This window comes from Chlorocebus sabaeus, chromosome 2 (genome assembly GCF_047675955.1).
Source record: "Chlorocebus sabaeus isolate Y175 chromosome 2, mChlSab1.0.hap1, whole genome shotgun sequence".
NCBI lineage: Eukaryota > Metazoa > Chordata > Mammalia > Primates > Cercopithecidae > Chlorocebus > Chlorocebus sabaeus.
The window spans coordinates 72,843,007-72,863,274 of NC_132905.1; the positions used below are offsets into that span (position 1 = coordinate 72,843,007).

The 20,268-nt window shown below is 37.7% G+C and overlaps 1 long non-coding RNA gene across 2 annotated transcripts in view; it reads right to left on the minus strand.

Annotated features, from left to right (window-relative positions):
• Positions 1 to 12,011: 12,011 nt before the first annotated feature.
• The window catches only part of LOC119621443 (uncharacterized), a 70,323-nt gene continuing 62,066 nt past the window's right edge, over positions 12,012 to 20,268 (minus strand). The window contains exons 3-4 of one of the 2 annotated variants that reach the window (XR_012090603.1): positions 15,467 to 15,635; positions 12,012 to 13,752 (exon numbers count right to left, since the gene is read on the minus strand). This is a non-coding gene — a long non-coding RNA (uncharacterized lncRNA). Of the gene's footprint in view, positions 15,636 to 20,268 lie in introns of both variants that reach the window. The other variant, XR_005237993.2, reaches the window with a different exon arrangement.

Here is a 20,268-nt window from a genome sequence, read left to right on the forward strand (position 1 = left end):
AAGCTTGCTTATAGATTTTTCCCAAATAATCCTTCATTCCTTCATTTTGGAATTTTTTTTTTTTTTTTTTTTTTTTTTTTTTTGAGACAGAGTTTTGCTCTTGTTGCCCAGGCTGGACAGTGCAATGGTGCGATCTCGGCTCACCACAGCCTCCACTTCCCAGGTTCAAGTGATTCCCCTGCTTCAGCCTCCCGAGTAGCTGGGATTACAGGCATGTGCCACCATGTAATTTTGTATTTTTAGTAGCCACGGGGTTTCTCCATGTTGGTCAGGCTGGTCTCGAACTCCCAACCTCAGGTGATCCACCTGCCTTGGCCTCCCAAAGTGCTGGGATTACAGCTGTGAGCCACCACGCCCAGCCAATTTTGGAATTTTTTAAATATGTCAAGGACCATAAAACTATACATATACACACACATATATATACAATATATGTATACAATACATATATAATGTTTATATACAATATATACAATATAATATATACATATATATGTATATACATTATATAATATATGTGTGTATATTTTTAATTGATGAACTGATTAACTTGTGTTTGGGACTCTAATATAAAAAGCTGTGGTCTGGCCTGAGCACAGTGGCACACACCTGTAATCCCAGCACTTTGGGCGGCCAAGGCGGGCGGATCACTTGAGGCCAGGAGTTCGAGACCAACCTGGCTAACATAGTGAAACCCCCATCTCTACTAAAAATACAAAACTGAGCAGGGCGTGGTGGCAGGCTCTTGTAATTCCTGCTACTTGGGAGACTAAGGCACAAAAATCGCTTGAACCCGGGAGGCAGATGTTGCAGTGAGCCAAGATCGCACCACTGCACACTCCAGCCTGGGTGATGGAGATTCAGTCTCAAAAAAAAAAAAAAAAAAGCTGTAGCCTGGAGTGGAAAAATATGGGCCTGCTTTCTGAACTTTCCACATACTAATTTATATGGCCATAAGCACATCACTTAACAACCCTGGGCTTTATTTGTCCCTCTGCTGCCTGGGCACGCTAATATCCTCCTCCCAATATTGTTATTAAGATGCTTAGTAGAGTTTCTGAGTGAACATAATACATTTAAACTGCAACACAACTTGCCTCCCCTGACACCTAGCAAGTGAGCAAAGAAGAGCTACAGCAACCTACAGAAAGAAAAAGAATTAATCGAAGTCGTGGAAGGAAAGTTACAGGGGAGAGGGCATTCTTCAGTGGAGGGGAGGGGCACAGCACAGCTGGCATCTGAACCAGTTCCCTCCTAGTGGACCTCAGCTTATCCCAGAAGGAGTGTCACTGAGGTTACAAAGCTATGAAATTTTTCATTAATACCCTCATCCTGAACAGAAGCAGACTGAATATATATCTGTATCTTTTTCTCTCTTAACAGAATGATGGAGTGGTTCCTGGGGTGAAGCAGGTTAAATGGAGAAAGCAGTCAATGTACATAACTATTATCTGATGAAAATGAAAACTATAGACCCACACCCTGTATTGAAGTACAACTGAAGAACAAGCTAAAGCTCAAGGCCCTTCCTGCCTCCATGCGGAAATAAAATATATGATTCCTAGCCAAGTGTTATAGAACACGTACATGACATAAAATCTCAAAGGCACAAAAGATCCTAAATATCCTAAAAGAGAGCTCCTCAGCCAACCTTTCTTCATATTCTCCATTTTCTCCTTCGGTGACTCAAAAATGGGTAGAAGACAAAACACTTGGCTATCAAACAGTAGCTTACAGAGGAAAACAAACTTTTATAGACAAGAAGAGGGTTAAGAAGTCACCCAGCTCTATATCAGATCAAACGGAATGTCAGCACAGGACTGCCAAGTCATAAGCAAGATGAAAAATAGCACGTCAACAATGCAAACATGTGACAGGAAAAAGGGTGGGAGTAGAAAAGGGAGCAGAGTATCAAAAAGACAAAGAACCAACGCTAGAAGGAAAAAATACTCAACAGAACCGAGAGAAAGTGATCTACCACCGTGTTATGCTATAAAACAACGTAATTATTAAATGAATACAGTAAGGTGGTAAAAAGGATAGAATGAGATGAAAAGAGAAATTGTCTAGTTGACGCAATAAATTGATGCTCAAATCAACATCATTTCTGAACTAAAAAACACATTAGAACTAGCAAGGAACTGAATAGATATTGCTAAAGAGGAAACTACTAACATGTGGAAAATTGAACATAAAAATAATGAATGCAAATTTTAAAAACAAAGGCATCTAAACAATTGGAGAGGAACTGAATTATGTGGAGGACAAAGATGATATAGCCAAAGAATTGGTGCCCCTGAGATAATCAACAAATGAAACTGAAAAAATATGTTGTAAGTTATAATACAATATATACATTGTATTGTATAATACTATATGTATACACACATATATCCTAAAATTCAAAGAGGAATCAGTGAGCCTGAACAAAAGGTCATATCATAATTGAGCATATCAAGTGTTATAGGGGACTTTGAACACCAAGACCCATCTAGTAGACTAAGTACCATCAAGAATAAAGAATTACACAGGCATCCAGACAAATAATGCATATCACTCACAAAAAGAAAAAAATCATGCTGGCCGTAGATTTATTCACCATACCAATGAATGCCAGGTGATGATGGAATAATGTCTATTAAGCTCTAAGGGAAAGAAAATGGTTCCCCCAAGAGAATTATCTCCAACCAAGAGGTTGTTCACATAGAAAGCATCAGGTAGACATTCTTGAACATAAAAGAAATGAAGGAATAAAAACATCCATGATCACTGAGCACAATCGCTCATGCCTGTAATCCCAGCACTTTAGGAGGCTGAGGCAGGAGGATCACAAGGTCAGGAGTTTGAGAACAGCCTGGCCAACATGGTGAAACCCTGTCTCTACTAAAAAAAAAAAAAATACAAAAATTAGCCAAGCATGGTGGCATGAGCCTGTAATCCCAGCTACTCGAGAGGCTGAGGCAGGAGAATTGCTTGAACCCAGGAGGCGGAGGTTACAGCGAGCCGAGATTACGCTACTGCACTCCAGCCTGGGCAACAGAGCAAGCCTCCGTCTCAGTAAATAAATAAATAAATAAATAAGAATAAAAACATCCATGAATTCCTTCTTGATGATAATACAATCTAGCCAATTAATAGATGAGTCAAAATTTAAAACTTGAGAATGAAGAAGCCATGGTAACAGAAGAGGTGTTAAGCAGTTTATCCACTGTACTATTTTTCAACTTTCTTGTATGTTAGAATGTATTCATACTAAAAAGTTGGAGAAAAAAAGGTTGAATGAAATAACACATGGTAATTGTATACATGCTGTAGTATAATACCATGAAAATACTATACCAGGTACAGTATGCCATATATACTACTAGTAAGTGGTATACATGGTATACTATTCCACAGTATAATACTATACCATGGTAAGTATTACACATGTTTTGCAAAGATGGTTAAGCTGAGTCATAAGATAGCACTACTTCTGTTACTGGGCAGTGTCTGACCTCACTCCCTTAGCAGTGCTACTAAGCATAGAGGTTGGAAAACATCTTTCAGCAGCACTCCACCCTGCCATGGTGTAAGCAGACATTTATCTGAAATCTATTTCTAGATTATAAAAAGGCTAGCTTTGATAAGAAGAAAAGTTAAGAATCTGTGACAGAATCAGAGCCTTGGGATGGGATGAGACCATCAACAGGACCATTATGCTACTCAGTAATACTAAAAAAGGTTATTAAAATACATCTTTGTTAATAAATTTGTGGTGCTCCCCCAGGAAAAAATAAGAAAGTCATGGTCCCTGTCTTTTGAGATATTGTCTGTTCTCATCATTGTGTCATGTGATGAGAAGATTATTTAACCAAATACCAGAAAAGCTGAGGTTATAGTTTAATATATTTGGTTATCTAGAGATATAATATACAATATATAAATTAAATAAGAAAATATCCATGTGTTGGTGGGCATCTGTTGAAATTATGCATGTGATAATTTTAACAGATGCCCCCATAACACATCTAATAAAATTTTATACCCTATAACAATATTTTTAAAGTAATAAAACAATTTTACTTTAATATAATTATTTATATTAAATCATATGTGGAATTTGTTTCAAATAGAAGAAAAGAGTAAGGATACCTATTATCAGTATTGTGTTGGTCAGAGGATTTGAGAAACAGAAACTCACTAGAGATAGATCACAGAAAGGAGGGTTTATTACAGTAGAATCTAAAACCTAAAGGGAGGCCAGGTGTAGTGGCTCATGCCTATAATCCCAACAATTTGGGAGGCTGAAGCAGGAGGATCGCTTGAGCCCAGGAGTTCACGATCAACCTGAGCAACATATTGAGACCCCATTTCTATCATAAACTTTAAAAAATTAGCCAGGCGTGGTGGTACGTGCCTGTGGTCCCAGCTACTTGGGAGGCTGAGGTAGGAAGCTCACTTGAGCCTGGGAGGTCAAGGCTGCAGTGAGCCACGACAGCACCATTGCACTCCAGCCTGGACACCAGAGAGAGACCCTGACTCAAAAAGTCAATTAATTAACTAATTGAAAAACCTAAAGGGAAAACTGCTTCTCACAAGAAGTTGAAAGATAACCAAACGACTCTTTCTGAGTCTGAAAGTCCTCTTGGATTGTTTTTTGTGGGTTGGGGTGTGTGTGCACACATGTATGTGTGTGCACACGTGTGTCATACATGTGTGTGCGTGTGTGTGTGAACTCAGTCTCACCAGTACGTGTCTGACTCCTAATCTGCAGGTTGCTGGCGGGCAGATGAATCAACTTTCCCTGAGGCATGTGCCTATTTTTTATCCAGTCAGTCATGACGGAAGCATACATATGGTGCTGAGCTAGCAAGCAGAACAGTTAGAGGTTGGACAAGACCGGTGTATTAACTGATGTCTCTTCTACAACTGTTTTTCTAATATACTTACAATAGTAAATATCATTAAGATTCAAGTAAGATATAAAAATCATATTGGGAACTGAAAATTATTATGCATGATTAGAATAATCGCATCACTAAAAGAGCTGAATAAATCTGCTCTTAGAGATAAATTACCAATTAGAAATAATAAAATAACAGTGAAATGAAAAGATAGAACATCGAAAAATTCATCAAAGTCTTACGTCCCACAAAAGGAAGCTAAAGCATAATAATAAAAGAGATCTATTCTCAAGAATAATAAAGTTAGCAAATATTCATGAAAAAGCTTAATTAAAAGCTACATAGAACTTTTATAATGAAAAATGTTAAGTAGGAAATATAAAGAAAAACTTTAATAAATGAAGTTGTAATTTAAACCTTGATAAAGAGATTAATAGTTCTTCAAAGTTAATTTGTAGAAGTATTACCATTGCATTCAAATTCTCAATAGCGAGGGGTGGGAAGATAACAGAATGTTTCTAAAATCAATTTTAGAAAAGTATTTAGAATAATTGGAATATTATAAAAATATTGAAAACAGTATCACGGGTTTTTAAAACATAAGAAAAGCAAAGTATTACTCTTAGAAGAATTAAGTTGTATTAGATGTTAAAACATATTATAAAATAACAATTATAAAATTAACAAATTTATAAAAATTAGAATAATTAAAATATTGATTATATCTGCAGACGAATGATAATTTTTCTCAAGCCTAAAGTACCAAGCAAAATCACAAGAAAAAATTGACAAATTTACATGTGTAAAATTTTAAATGACATATTAAAAACTCAATTGATAAGAAAACTAGTAGACTATGAACAATACTTGATATTATGTCAAATATTTCTATAAAATATCATCTCTCATTAAAATTTATTTTAAAAGGCAAAATTGCCCTAGCATTAAAATTGAAAATATGTAACAATTTGTACAAGAAAGAACACAATTACATTTAAACAAACAAATGGAAATGTGTTCATTCTCACTAAACATCAAAGATTGAACTATAAAGCAAACTTGAAATATTAACATGCAATTAGAAAACACTTCTGGAAATAGCACACAGATTGAATAAGGATATTATCACACTAGAAATATTCTGTACAATTTGTAACACTGCAAACTGGTACAACTGATTTGGATGGCAATATTACAAATTGAACACCAAAGGCCATAAAAATCTTTGTTTCCACTTTATCACTCCCAAAAGATAAAGGAATGAGTGCAATCTCTCTCTTTTTTTTTTTGCCTTTCAAGAATTATTTAAAAAGGTTTTTGAGGAACAAGTGGTGTTTGCTTACATGAATAAGTTCTTCAGTGGTGATTTCTGAGATTTTGGTGCACCCATCACCCAAGCAGTGTATATTGTACCCAATGTATAGTCTTTTATCACTCACCCCTCCTCAACCCTTTCCCTTGAGTTCCCAAAGTCCATTGTATCATTCCCATGTCTTTTCATCCTTATAGTTTAGCTTCCACTTGTGAGTGAGAACATATGATGTTTGGTTTTTCCATTCCCGAGTTACATCACTTATAATAATGGTCTCCAATTCCATCCAGGTTGCTGCAAATGTCATTATTTCATTCCTTTTTATGGCTGAGTAGTCCATGGTATACATATACCACAATTTCTTTATCCACTCATTGATTGATGGGCATTTGGGCTGGTTCCATATATTTGCAATTGCTAATTGTGCTTCTATAAATATGCATGTGCAAGTATCTTTTTTGTATAATGACTTCTTTTCCTGTGGGAAGATACCCAGGAGTGAGACTGCTGGATCAAATGGTAGTTCTACTTTTCGTTCTTTAAGGAATGGAATGAACACAATCTTTGAGATCAAACAGACACAGGCTCCATTCTGATATACTGCAGCTTTACTGTCTTCATTGATTAGAAAGTGATGATAACTATGACTAAGATTTCCACAAAGAGCAAATAGGATAATGATACTATAAATGCCTAGCACTTTATAGACACTAAATAGATTGTATTACCTATGTTTTTTCTCCCAATCTTGCTTATCCCCATGAAAAACGCACACAAACATGAACATACATGCACATATAAACATATATATAAGCACAGAAAATTTAAAGAAAATAATTTAATCAAACAAAGCTGTATGCCTTGAGAACAGAAGGGGAAATGGCATGCCATTCCTATAACAATGCCTAAGCCATTAAAAGGGATTGGAAGTTTTCCAGCTACAACCTTGGCCATCTGTATTAGTCCGTTCTCACACTGCTATGAAGAAATACCCAAGACTGAGTAATTTAAAACGGAAAGAGGTTAAATTGACTCAGTTCTGCATGGCTGGGGAGGCCTCAGGAAACTTACAATCACGGTGGAATGGGAAGCCACCATATCCTTCTTCACATGGCGACAGAACTGTGCTGAGCAAAAGGGGGAAAGCCCCTTATTAAACCATCAGATCTCGTGAGAACTCACTCACTATCACGAGAACAGCATGGAGGTAACCTCACCCATGATTCAATTACCTCCCACTGGGTCCCTCCCATGACATGTGGGGATTATGGGAGCTACAATTCAAGATGAGATTTGGGACACAGCCAAACCATATCACCATCTGAAGAAAATAGGATCCAAAAGGGCCCAAAGTCAGAGGGGAATCTGGCATATTCCTGGACTCCATCTAGAGAAAGAAGTTTAGGGAGAGAAGGCTCTCTTAAGACACTAAAATCTATTACACAACAGGGTCTGAATCCTGCTTTGATGGCCTAACTCATCAGATTGGTGTATGCTTTAAACTGGCTGCACATATCCCCCCTCTAACCAGTAGATAAGTTTCCAAGAGGAAGGAGAGATCAATTATAGAAAAAAGTAATTGTTTTCCTCTGTACATCAAAATTGTAGAATGAGTTGAATTTTGTAGATGTTGCATGTAAAAGCACTTTTAGAAAACTAAAGGACAATCCAGTTTTAGAAGTTCTCATTAGACTGGGTTTTTTGCTGTCTTGTGTGTGCTTTTAGGTTGACTCCATGAAGGCATCACATCTTTGCTGTGGTTAATACCTGTCTAACAATCTGTGGTTCTTCAGTATCAGCTACGAAAACCATACTTTTCAAAATGAGTTATTAGAATCTGGAAATTATAAGATTATTAATTATTACTTCCAATAATTGTTCATGTTGTTATTTTGGAAATAGCAGTGGCCAGGCATGGTGGCTCATACCTGTAATCCCAGCACTTTGGGAGGCCAAGGTGGGAGGATCACTTGAGCTCAAAAGTTTGAGACCAGCCTGGGCAACATGGTGAAACCCCATCTGTACAAAAAAATTTTTTAAATTAGCCAGGTGTGGTGGCCTTCACCTGTAGTTTTAGCTTCTCAGGAGGCTGAGGCAAGAGGATCACATGAGCCAGGGGAAGTTGAGGTTGCAATGAGCCAGTATCCAGCCACTGATTCCAGCCTCAGTAACAGAGTGAGACTCCATATCAAAATAAAATAAAATAGAAATAGTAGCAAAAACATTATTTCTTTCCAAAGGCCCTAATTTATAATCCTCTTTTACAGCACATAAAACCAGATTCTGAAAATCACAAGGGTCCACACATTACGAAGAGGGTCTTTTCTCTCTGTTTATGTCATCTTTTGAGTGCACTTACAGATTCCCATCTTAAATTCACTGCTGGCTTTTCAACCTCTATTGTTGCTTCAGTTTGCTCTTCCATTTCCTAGTTGCTTACGTGTTTCTTCATTTTATTTATAGCTCTATTTTTTCCCGCACTGTTGGAATGATTTCCAGTTGCACAATTCACGCTTTCAAATAGTTGAAAAAAAAATCTCATTTTCTATAAAAGTAGCTAACCTCAAAGCGATTCATTTCATTGTCCAAGCCTTTTTATGATTAAAAGACCTTTTCATATTATTCATGAGTCTAAACTGATTCATCCATATAATTGAGATTTTAAGCTTTTAGGTTAAGGACTACAATTTCCCAGTGACATTTCAGTGCTAGGTGGAAAGTCTGGGCTGAAATTGATGCTCTTTCTTAAAAAGAAATGTTAGCACTTACTTCACCTTTTAACTTAGGCTACACAACTAAAGAAACAGGTTTATATTCTTTAAGGTGGGAAGGACCTTAATAACTGCCTCAAGTGACAAATTGTAATACGAAGTCGATTTTTGTACTAATGGATTGCTGCTTAATAAAATCACACATTTATATAGATGAATACAGGGAAACCATTATGCGTGAGTATACTAAGTTTCAAAACTTTCTTGTTTCATCCATTCTCAAAGTAAGATATGCTCATTAGGGAAAACAACAGAAAAAAAGGGAGAAAAAAAAATTGACCATACTCCCACTAACCAAAACAATATCAATGTTAACACTTGGTGAAATGATTTTCTTTATTCATTTATCTAAATGGAATTTGGGGTTTTGTTTTATTCCTTTTTCCTTTTTGTTTTTATGTAATTGTGATCATTCTGTATATGGAACTGCTATATATAAACATTCATAACATATAATGAAAGTACCTTGCTTACTTAATATTATGGCATGAACATTTCTCTTATTATAAATTTTTACAAAGTATATCTCATTGAGTGGTGATTCTTGACCTTATTTAACGATTTTATTTTACGGTATGTTAAAATGGTTACCAATTTTTACTATCACATTAAGCTAGAAAAGACTATCCCTAAACAGAAAGCTTTTTTATTTGGTCTTAGTTTCTTGGGGTAAATTTTCAGGAATAGAGTTATTAGTTCAAAGGGAAGAAATATTTGCAGGTTTTTGCTACACATTATCAAGGTTTTTCCAAAAGACGTGCAATAATTGGCACTCCCCTCTACAAGGTACCCTTAAGTTATTAGCAGTAAGTAGTCTCATTAAAAACAACTTATGTTTGTGAATTTGCTGGGAAGAAACACCATTTTCTTCTTAATTTGCAAATCTTTGATCACCACGGTGTTGAAAATGTTTCCAAATTTTCATTTATTAGTTATTGCTCATCTTTTATGATTTTCTAGCAATGATTTCTGCACATTATCTATCATGATTTTAAAGTTTCCATTAGTAACACTTTTACACTGTTGGTGGGACTGTAAACAATCCAACTATTGTGGAAGACAGTGTGACGATTCCTCAAGGATCTAGAACTAGAAATACCATTTGACCTAGCCATCCCATTACTGGGTATATACTCAAAGGGTTATAAATCATGCTGCCATAAAGACACATGCACATGTATGTTTATTGCAGCACTATTCACAATAGCAAAGACTTGGAACCAACCCAAATGGCCATCAATGATAGACTGGATTAAGAAAATATGGTACATATACACCATGGAATACTATGCAGCCATAAAAAAGGATGAGTTCATGTCCTTTGTAGGGACATGCATGAAGCTGGAAACCATCATTCTGAGAAAACTATCACAAGGACAGAAAACCAAACACCGCATGTTCTCACTCATAGGTGGGAACTGAACAATGAGAACACTTGGACACAGGATGGGGAATAGCACACACCAGGGCCTGTCGTGGGGTGGGGGTAGAGGGAAGGGATAGCATTAGGAGATACACCTAATGTAAATTATGAGTTAATGGGTGCAGTACACCAACATGGCACATGTACACATATGTAACAAACTTGCACGTTGTGCACAGGTACCCTAGAACTTAAAGTATAATTAATTAATTAATTAATGTTTCCATTATTGATTTCTGTGGTTTCTCACAAGGAAGAAAATGAACGTGATTCACAATTGATTCAAAAAATGTCCAAAGTATTTGCCCTTGGATTTTTTTATAGGCATAAGTTTTTGTTTTTATAGTATTAACATCTATCTCTGCCCTTACAGTTTTACCATTATTTTTAAGTTAGTAAACCTTCCCCCAAACAGAGATTTGACAGTTTTCTTCCAAACTTTTAAAAGTATATGATTTTTTCAAGTCTCTTTTATTCTTGTAGATTTTTGGGGGGTGGATGGTAAGAGGTAAGAATCCAAAGATATCTCTTTTTATAAATAGATAACCAGTTGTCCCAACACTACTTATTAAATACTACTTTCTTTAACCATTAGTTTGTGGTGCCTCCTTTACCATATATTGCAGCTTACCTATCATAGAGTTCATCTGAGCTTCCTGGTTCTAGTGATTAACCTAATGTCAAGCCCACACTGCTTAAGATATCCAAGCTTCATAATACTTCTTAATATATGGTACAATTCTCCACCACTCATTAATATTCTATTTTAAGAAAAAAAAGAATTTTTAATTTTTTTTTTTACAAAGTTTCTCTCAAAAGAATCCCATCTGGACTCTGAATTATAATATAAAAATGATAAATTAATTTGAAAAAAGATAATTTTTTACTGTTTAACCATACCACCTGATAAAATGTACAACCTTTGCTACAGTTTTACTTTAGGGCATTAGGTAATCTCTTACAGTTTTTTTAAAAAAAATTTAAATTATTTTTTATTCAGTTTATTTTATTTATTTATTTATTTATTTATTTATTTAGAGACAGTTTCCTTCTGTCACCCAGGCTGGAATGCAATGGTGCACACTGTCACCTCATTGCAACCTCTGCCTCCCAGGCTCATGTGATCTTCGTGCCTCAGCCTCCAAAGTAGCTGGGATTACAGGCATGAGCCACCACGCCCAGCTAATTTTTGTATTTTTAGTAGAAATGGGGTTTCGTTATGTTGGCCAGGCTGGTCTCAAACTCTTGGCCTCAAGTGATCCGTCCGCATCGGCCTCCCAGAGTGCTGGGGTTACAGGCATGAGCCACCGCACCTGGCCTATTCAGGTCATTTCTACTAACTGCAGATTGGTGCTATTTATGCACATGGACATTCTATTTTATTATACTATGTAACCTAAGTACTTATAGTGTTATGAAGAAAAGCTAATCAAGTACTTTTATGTTTAACTTATATTTAGCCTCATTATTTACCCTTTTATAAAATTTAATATTTTTTATTTGTGTTTAAACTTCTAATAATATATTATAATCCATATATAATATATAAACATACCAATTAAATACATTAATATAAAATAATCCCAATATATTTAAAATTTTCAATTCTATCACTTACTTCCTCCCTTCACGTCTTTAGAACCACTTAAATATGTATAATATTTCGCTGTCTTGACTGGACATTCCAGATTGATAGTCAGATAATCCTGAGGTTACAAGTTAATTGATTTAATGAGAATTAAATTTTTAGGTGTTCTTGAAAAACTAGTTCTTTTAAATAAAATCAATGATGAGTTTCCATAAGATGTGAAGTATTCTGGTGTAAAATAAAAGATTCTTTTGTAATTCACAAGCTCCATATTTAAAGAATGCTTAAAATGAAACCCATTTGCGATGTTACATGTAAAATGCCATGTATTGGAACCACGAATGAATTCCCAAAATCTAAAGTACAGTTACAAAGACTTCCTTGAGCACTTGCGCTGAATCTAACAGACTGACACGCTTACTATGTGTTAGATGATAAAAATATGCAGTGGATAGGAGCCTGTGAAAAAATAATCTGGCTAATTTATTAGGAATTGTAACATACACAAAATTACCATGGGTGATACCATGTCAAAATTAATTTTAGTAATCTTGACATAAAACCAAATTTGTTCAAAAAAGTAAGAGAAAATATTCTGGCAACCCCACGGTATCGGCCAAAAATAAAGAAAAAAAAAGTTAGTGGTGGGGAGACATGTTGAGATGCTCTAGAAAGCCGGTATGTGTGGTAAATTTGCATTGCTGCCAAAGGCTACCACTAGAAAACAATTGTAAAGATACAAAAAGTCACAGAAGGGAATTATCTAGCCAGAGAGAAGAATGTGGGGAATACAGACTTAATAAAAGGTCTTTGGTGGGATCCAAGAAATGATTTGTAGCAGGATGTTAAAATGTGACCCTTCCTGCCTCATATTTTCACCTGAGACCCTAAATTCCCTTCCAAGGACCCTTCGTGTGGCTAAAACCAGTTCTAACAGCCTTTGCCAGTCACCTGCCCCCATTAGAACCTGCTCGGAAAAGCTTTTAAAAAAAGATGAAAAGAACATCATTGAGCAGAAAGCTTTCCTATTATTTGGGCTTAGTTCCTTAGGACTGATTCTCAGGAATGAAATTATTTGTTCAAAGGGAAGAATTATTTGAAAAGAAATCCTCATGAGGAGTGTGAAAGGAAAATAAGTCTCGGGACCCCAAAATCACTAAAGCCAAAGGGAAAAGTCAAGCTGGGAACTGCTTAGGGCAAACTTTCTTCCCATTCTATTCCTAAGAAAGATAGCTACTAGGATAAATTCAAAGTCATCCCTCCACTCACTAAGATAAATGCATATCTGATTGCCTCCTTAGGAAAAACTAATCAGAAACTCAAAAGAATGCAACCATTTGTCACTTATATACTTATGACCTGGAAGCTCCCTCCCCACTTCGCATTGTCCTGCCTTTCCAAACCAAACCAATGTACATCTTACAGATATTGACTGATGTCCCATGTCTCCCTAAAATGTATAAAACCAACTGCGTCCCAACCACTTTGGGCATATGTCATCAGGACCTCCTGAGGTTGGGTTGCAGGTGCATCCTTAACCTTAGCAAAATAAATTTTCTCAATTGATTGAGACCTGTCTCAGATATTTGGGGTTCACAAGAGGCTGAAGAGATTGAAGTTGAAGAATGTGTCTGGTATTCTGTGTTGTGGCACTTCTCTTCCTCACCTGTAGTGAAGAGAAGATGGCTTTAAGGGAACCAGGCGGAGGACGTGTCCCGTCAACTTCCAGGATGGTACCAGCCTCACTCTTAGAAAGTCCAACGGCAGCCTGCCTGAGACACAGCCAAACGGCAGGATTTATTGGTGTCAGATGTATGTCTACAGTTGAAGAGGACAAAAGTGAATAAAGAGGCTAGATGTAGACAGCCAGATCCAGGGATCTGAGGGGAAACAGAAAACAGCCAGCTGGAAGAGGAAGCTCCTTGCCAGAAAACTGGAATTGGAGATCTTCAGGGAGGACTCTCCAAGGAAGCCATAATAGTGTACCATAAGAGAAAGAGGCAGCTAGGGACATCTGCCATCCCCAGCCCCACCAAGTCTAGCAGAGAAATAAGGCCTTCTCTCCCACTCACCAATACCCTGCACCACTACAGTCTTTAACCCCGGAGAAACAGGAAGCAGCATGGGCAGGGGTGTGGGAGGAGTAAAAGAGCAAGACAAAAAAACAGAGATGAAAGGCAGTCCCCATGTTCTGCCCCATAATAATGTGCCTTGTGCCTGGAACCCTTCCTTGCCAAGTTCCAGGCTCTGTGTGGACCCCTTTGTTAGTCTTAAGCATGTGTGTCAATGGCCCTCAAGCATACCCCCAGCTTTCAGTATTTCAGGCCCCACAGGGGAAGGGTCAGCGTCATCCTACTGCAGTACAAGACGGGTATGTGAAGACCTCTTGCCCTGCATTAGCTGCCAGAGGGGTCCACTAGCCATGCAAGACTTGTGCACCTTGTTGGAGCTGATTTCACCCTGTCTCCTCTATGTGAGTAAAAGCGTTGCTCCAGCCAGTGCTTGACACTACTGCATTTTCCTTGGCGACTCCAATACTAAGATATGGTAGGCAGAAGTGTTTGGATTTCTATTACAGGTGGCTGGCATTATGATGACCTTGTCTATCCTCTAGATAGTTGGAATCTTCCCCTGGCATTGGTAACTGGTACATGTTGTTCTGCTCAACAGTAAGTTGACAGATGAGGTCAAGTACAAACTGAATAGAGAAGAAGTTTTAACTTGAATAAGCAATTGTATTAGATTTTAGTAAATATTTTAAGACTAAAAATCATCAGAAGAACTGTGAGATCAGCCTGGTGTGTTTTCCAGGGATGGTGGGGGTGCGGGGGGAATGACAAAATGCAAAAATTAAGAACAAATTAAGTTGCTTTCTCCATTCCATAAATGAGTTAGAGGACTGATTAAGGGGGTGGTAGAGCCAGCTAGTGAGAGTCAGTTACGTTCATTCCTTTCCAATTCTGAGTTCCATGGCATCACATTGGGGGTTTGAAATTGACCATAGTGGTAGTATTTACACCATAGAAATTGGCAAATGCTACAAATCAGGTTTTTCTTCTTCCTCTAAGAGTAAGTTGTTAAACATTTACCAGCACATCACCAGAAAGAAACTTTCATCTAAAATTCAGGTGGCCTGTAGAAAACTTTTAACCAGAACCAAGGACTGGAACTAGGAACTTAGGCAGGAAATAGGGTCTGGAGGCAGGGAATCTAAGGACTTCCTAGAACTAAATTAAATGGAAAAACCCCAACCCAGCCTTCTAAGTCCAAGTAAATAACTTTGTGACTCTACTTCAGCTATGACAGGAAACATCCTCTTCATCTGCATAGGGTGTACACCAAGTAAATAACTTTGTAACTTCACTTTAGCCTTTTCATCTGCATAGGATGGTACACCAAGTAACCAATGGAAGCCTCTAGAGGGTATTTAAACTCTAGAAAATTCGGTAACCAGGACCTTGAGCCGCTTGCTCAGCCCACTCCTACCTTGCGGAGTATGCTTCTGATTTCAATAAATCTCTGCTTTTGTTGCTTCATTCTTTCTTTGCTTTGTTTGTGCATTTTGTCCAATTCTTTGTTCAAGACACCAGGAACCTGGACATCCTCCACTGGTAGCAGAACTAGCAAATAAAATTGGCATCCCCAAGGATCAAGGCTGAAAGAGGAAATAACAACCTAAAAATTAATCCAAGGATGATCACATCATAAAGGCCACTTCACCTTTGAACATGCCATTTAGACTAAGGTCAATTAAAAAATTAGCCTAAAATTTAGTAAAGGGGTGCTAGAAAAATAAAAAACAGGAAGGCAAGACCAGCATAGTCCAGGGACAACAGGACCAGACCTACTGGACCTTAGGCTGACTTCTGAGCATCCCTAGCAAGTGCCCAACATAGGCAGGACTGGATGGAAAAAAAAGAAAACACTAACAAAACAAGTAGGGAACAGCCATGGAAGGAATCTAGAAAGGAGGCTACCAGAATGTATATGTAGCCTTGTTTACAATTCAGAGAATTCTAGAGACAATCACAGTATTAGTCTGTTTCCACACTGCTGATAAAGACATACCCAAGACTGGCTCATTTATAAAGAAAAAGAGGTATAAGGGACTCACAGTTCCAAATGGCTGGGGAGGCCTAACAATCATAGTGGAACGTGAAAGGCACATCTTACATGGTGGCAGACAAGAGAGAATGAAAACCAAGTGAAAGGGATTTCCCCTTTTAAAACATTAACATCTCGTGAGACTTATTCACTACTTCAAGAACAGCATGGGGGAGATCACTCCTATGATTCAATTAACTCCAATCAAGTCCCTCCCATGACATGTGGGAATTATGGGAGCTACAATTCAAGATGAGATTTGGGTGGAGACACAGCCAAACCATATCAATTACTTGAGTATATTTTGAGATTCATTCTCTGAGATCTGTTACTTTTGTCAATCTACATATGTTTTCCCACAGTTCTTAGCAATATAAATAAATAACAATGAAAGAGAGTTGTTAGGCATGCCTCAAATACAGCAGGGAAGGAGGAAGCCAAGAAAAATATATACATAAGAGGAATGCGAGGAGGTAGCTGGGCAGAGGAATGTAAACAACTGCAATTGGAAAAGAAACATGCAGGAGCAAATATCTGAGGGATTGGCAAACTAGTTCTCCGGCAGATTAGCTGGCAGGAAAGTTCAAGGCCCTCATCATTTCTCTGAAGTTTGGGATCAGTATCATTCACAGGAATGATTTTTCTTAGAAAATAGACACTCCCACATCAGGCATCTCATTAACTTGTGGATTTCCTACAGATTCTTTTCTGTGCTCTTATGGCAATTTTTAAGCCTCTGAACTTTATCTTATTGTTAGTCATGATTTGATGTGGAATTATAAGCCCCATTAAAATGATTTAAATCTCTTAGAAAACACCAACAGCTGCAGTTCTCTCTGTGATATGACCACTTGAAGATAACAACCATAATTGTCCAGAGTAACTAAACAATCCCTCACTTGTGGATAAATAAGTCTTGGTATAATCGATCTTTCAGGGATGCTAATCATTCCGTCAGAATCATTGTTGGTTTTGTATTTCCCCAGCAATGATGAACCATCTAACTTAGATCTTATTTCCCATAGATGTCATATCATCTATGGGATATAGATGGAAGATCATAAAACCTCAGTGCTAAAAGATGATCTAATTTAATCTGTCAATTGCATAACTAACCCAACACTCAGAAGAGAAATTAAGTGACTTATTCAAGATCATACGGTTCAGTAGAATTCCATTGACCTAGGGCATCAATTAAATGCTTAACACTTGGTTAATTCAAAAAGTGATAAAATTCAGAGATGTCATATGTTAAACTATATGCATGCTATTTTTCTATTCCCACATTAGTGTAATGCCTCTTTGTAATGACCAAAATAAGTTTATTGAGGCACAGATAGGTAGTTGCATGTTTATGGATTTACAGTGTAACAGAAAGGACCCATGGCTGTTAAAATCCCTAGTCATGTGCCCCATGCCTGGAAGCCCACAAGGAGCTATTCATTTCTGTCTATTTTTCATACTTCTGAGTGATACATATTAAAACCGCCAAGATTGCCTGCTACTGGGAAACTCACACAACTTTCTTGAGCATTGGTTTTAATATTATTTTTTACAATATTGGAAAATAGACCTTTAAGCTACCCCCCAGTTACAAATGCAATGGGAATGATGCTCAGATAGGCAAAAATAACAACAGTAACTATTCATCCATTCTAGGATGCCCAGATGCCCATCAAAGGCCATCACAAACAGCCAAACAATCAGTTCTCTTTTCCAGGAAATGGAGCAAGGTATCTGCAACCCATCCTTCTTCTACAGGAAAGAAGGACAGCTGAACTTGGAGGAACTTGATTTTATATATATATATATATATTTTTTTTTTTTTTTTTTTGAGGCGGAGTCTCTCTGTTGCCCAGGCTGGAGTGTAGTGGCATGATCTCAGCTCACTGCAACCTCCACTTCCCAGGTTCAAGAGATTCTCCTGCCTCAGTCTCCTGAGTAGCTAGGATTACTGACACCTGCCACCATGCCTGGCTAATTTTTCTATTTTTAATAGAGACAGGATTTCACCATGTTGGTCAGGCTGATCTTGAACTCCTGACCTCAGGTGATCTGCCCAACTTGGCCAAAGCGCTGGGATTACAGTGATATTATATTCTAGGATTTACCACCAAGTGAATTCCACAGTCAGCGTCAACATGGTTATCAGAGTATCCGTCAGAAATCAGAGAACTGGAAACAGATTTCCCAGGGTATTATTCCTAGGAGAGGTAAATTTTAAAAGAATAAGGTTGGCAGGGAAAGAATCCATGGTAGACCAAAAACCAGAGAGGTAAGATTTGGAGAGAAAACTTTGGATATCCATAGGGCATCAAAATGGTGTTAGCAGGTGATAATAAAAGGGACCACAAAGGGAAAGGCTTTGAAAGAGGAGCTAAGGCAGTGCTACTTTTCCATTCCTCTAACTGCTGGACTATTTTCTTTCATGTGTGCTATAATTTGAGGTTTTCATGTGGACTCCACCCCTTCTCAGGTAGTTTTCGTCTGAAAGGTGTACTTTATGTAAGTGGCGTTTCTCCTGTCCTTCAATAATAGCATTTATCTGTTAACCACTCAGCTCCATGGTAGGCTCTCAGGGTGGGCTCTCATCGAACACACAATTATCCACTCCAGCTGCCATGGATGCGGCATTAATTTCTGACTCTCTGAGATGAAAATTAGATTGTGTTCCAAGTTCTTAGGAGTGTAACACTGAGTCTCAATCAATTTAGAGGTTTATTTTGTCAAAGTTAAGGATGCGTCCAGGAAAGAGAGACACCAGTCCCAGTAGGATCTGTGGCCCACACTTTTTCCAAAGAGGACTTTGAGAGCTTCAATATTTAAAGGGAAAAAGTGGGCAGTGGGAAAAGGGGAAAGAAAAAAGAAAGAGGGAGGATACGGTCACATTCTTGTGATGCTTTGATTAGGCTCACTGAATCCTCATATGAAAAGGAGGGGTTAGAGGGAATAGTCAATTATGTATTCATCTCACATTCAGTAAATCTGCACTTTACATAAGATAAAGTAAACATAGAATAGAGGAAAAAGTCAAATATGCACTCATCTCAGGGTGGACAGGAATGATTTCCAGTCTCCTCTTGTACCATACTGTGAAGATAAGCTGTTCACTTACATTGTCAGAGTGAGAGAGGCCCCCTGCAGAGACATGTGGCCTTCTACCCTACAACTATTTGTTTAGGAACACAAACAAAGGTAGTTTGTTGTTGTTGTTATTGTTGTTTTTGTGTGTGTGTGTGCATTTGTTTGGCATGACTCAACTTCTCAACTTTTCCCTTTTGGCTTAGTGAATTGGGAGTCCTGAGATCTTATTTTCCTTGCACAGGAATTCACCTGATGTTGCTAAGTGACTAATTCCTTGGCAATCATGGAATTTTACATTAAGGCTGAATTTTTAATTAATAGCCCATGGAACCTCCCTGGGATTCATAGTCATTTTTACGATGTGCTAAAATTAACTGCGATCCACCTGTCCAACTCTCGCCATGTGCTCAGAGAGCAAAGGGCAGACGACTTTGCCATCCAAGCGCGCACATTCCTCAGCTGCCTGTCTGAGGCTTCATTGCTGGCTTACTGAGAGATAAAAGCTTTTGTCTTCAGCATCTCCCCTGCCAGGTTGGTGATAAATTTACTAGTGCAAATTACCATCCAGGACAATGCTGCAATTCCACTTTGCTAGAGACAGCTGATTTTCTTTTTAAAGGTGAACCAGCTCCTAGTTCCTGAAAACAACTTTTTCTCCTCACATTAAGTTTTCACACATTTGCAGAAACTATTATTAAGGGATTTTTTTTTTCTCACTCCTGAAGTCTATTACAAGGCAATTGCTGAATACAGAGCATATTCAGTTTCCAAAACTGAAAATAAGAGAAGATTGGTGCTCCTGACCCTCAGAACCATTCTTTCACCCTTTCTTGCACCCTCCCTTTGAGTATAGTTCATACCCTCTGTAATGGCTTTTTTGATGTCAACCCGGCTAAGCTGTAGTCCCCAGGTATTCAAACACTAATGTAGGTGTTGCTTTGAAAGGATTTTGCAGATTTAAAGTCCCTGTTCAGTTGACTTTAATTAAGGAAGATTATCCTGGATAACCTGGGTGGGTCTGGCTTAATCAGTTGGAAAAGCAGGCCTGAGCCTTCCTTGAGAGAAGAAGGAGTTTTACCTGCAAACAACAATTTTGTCCT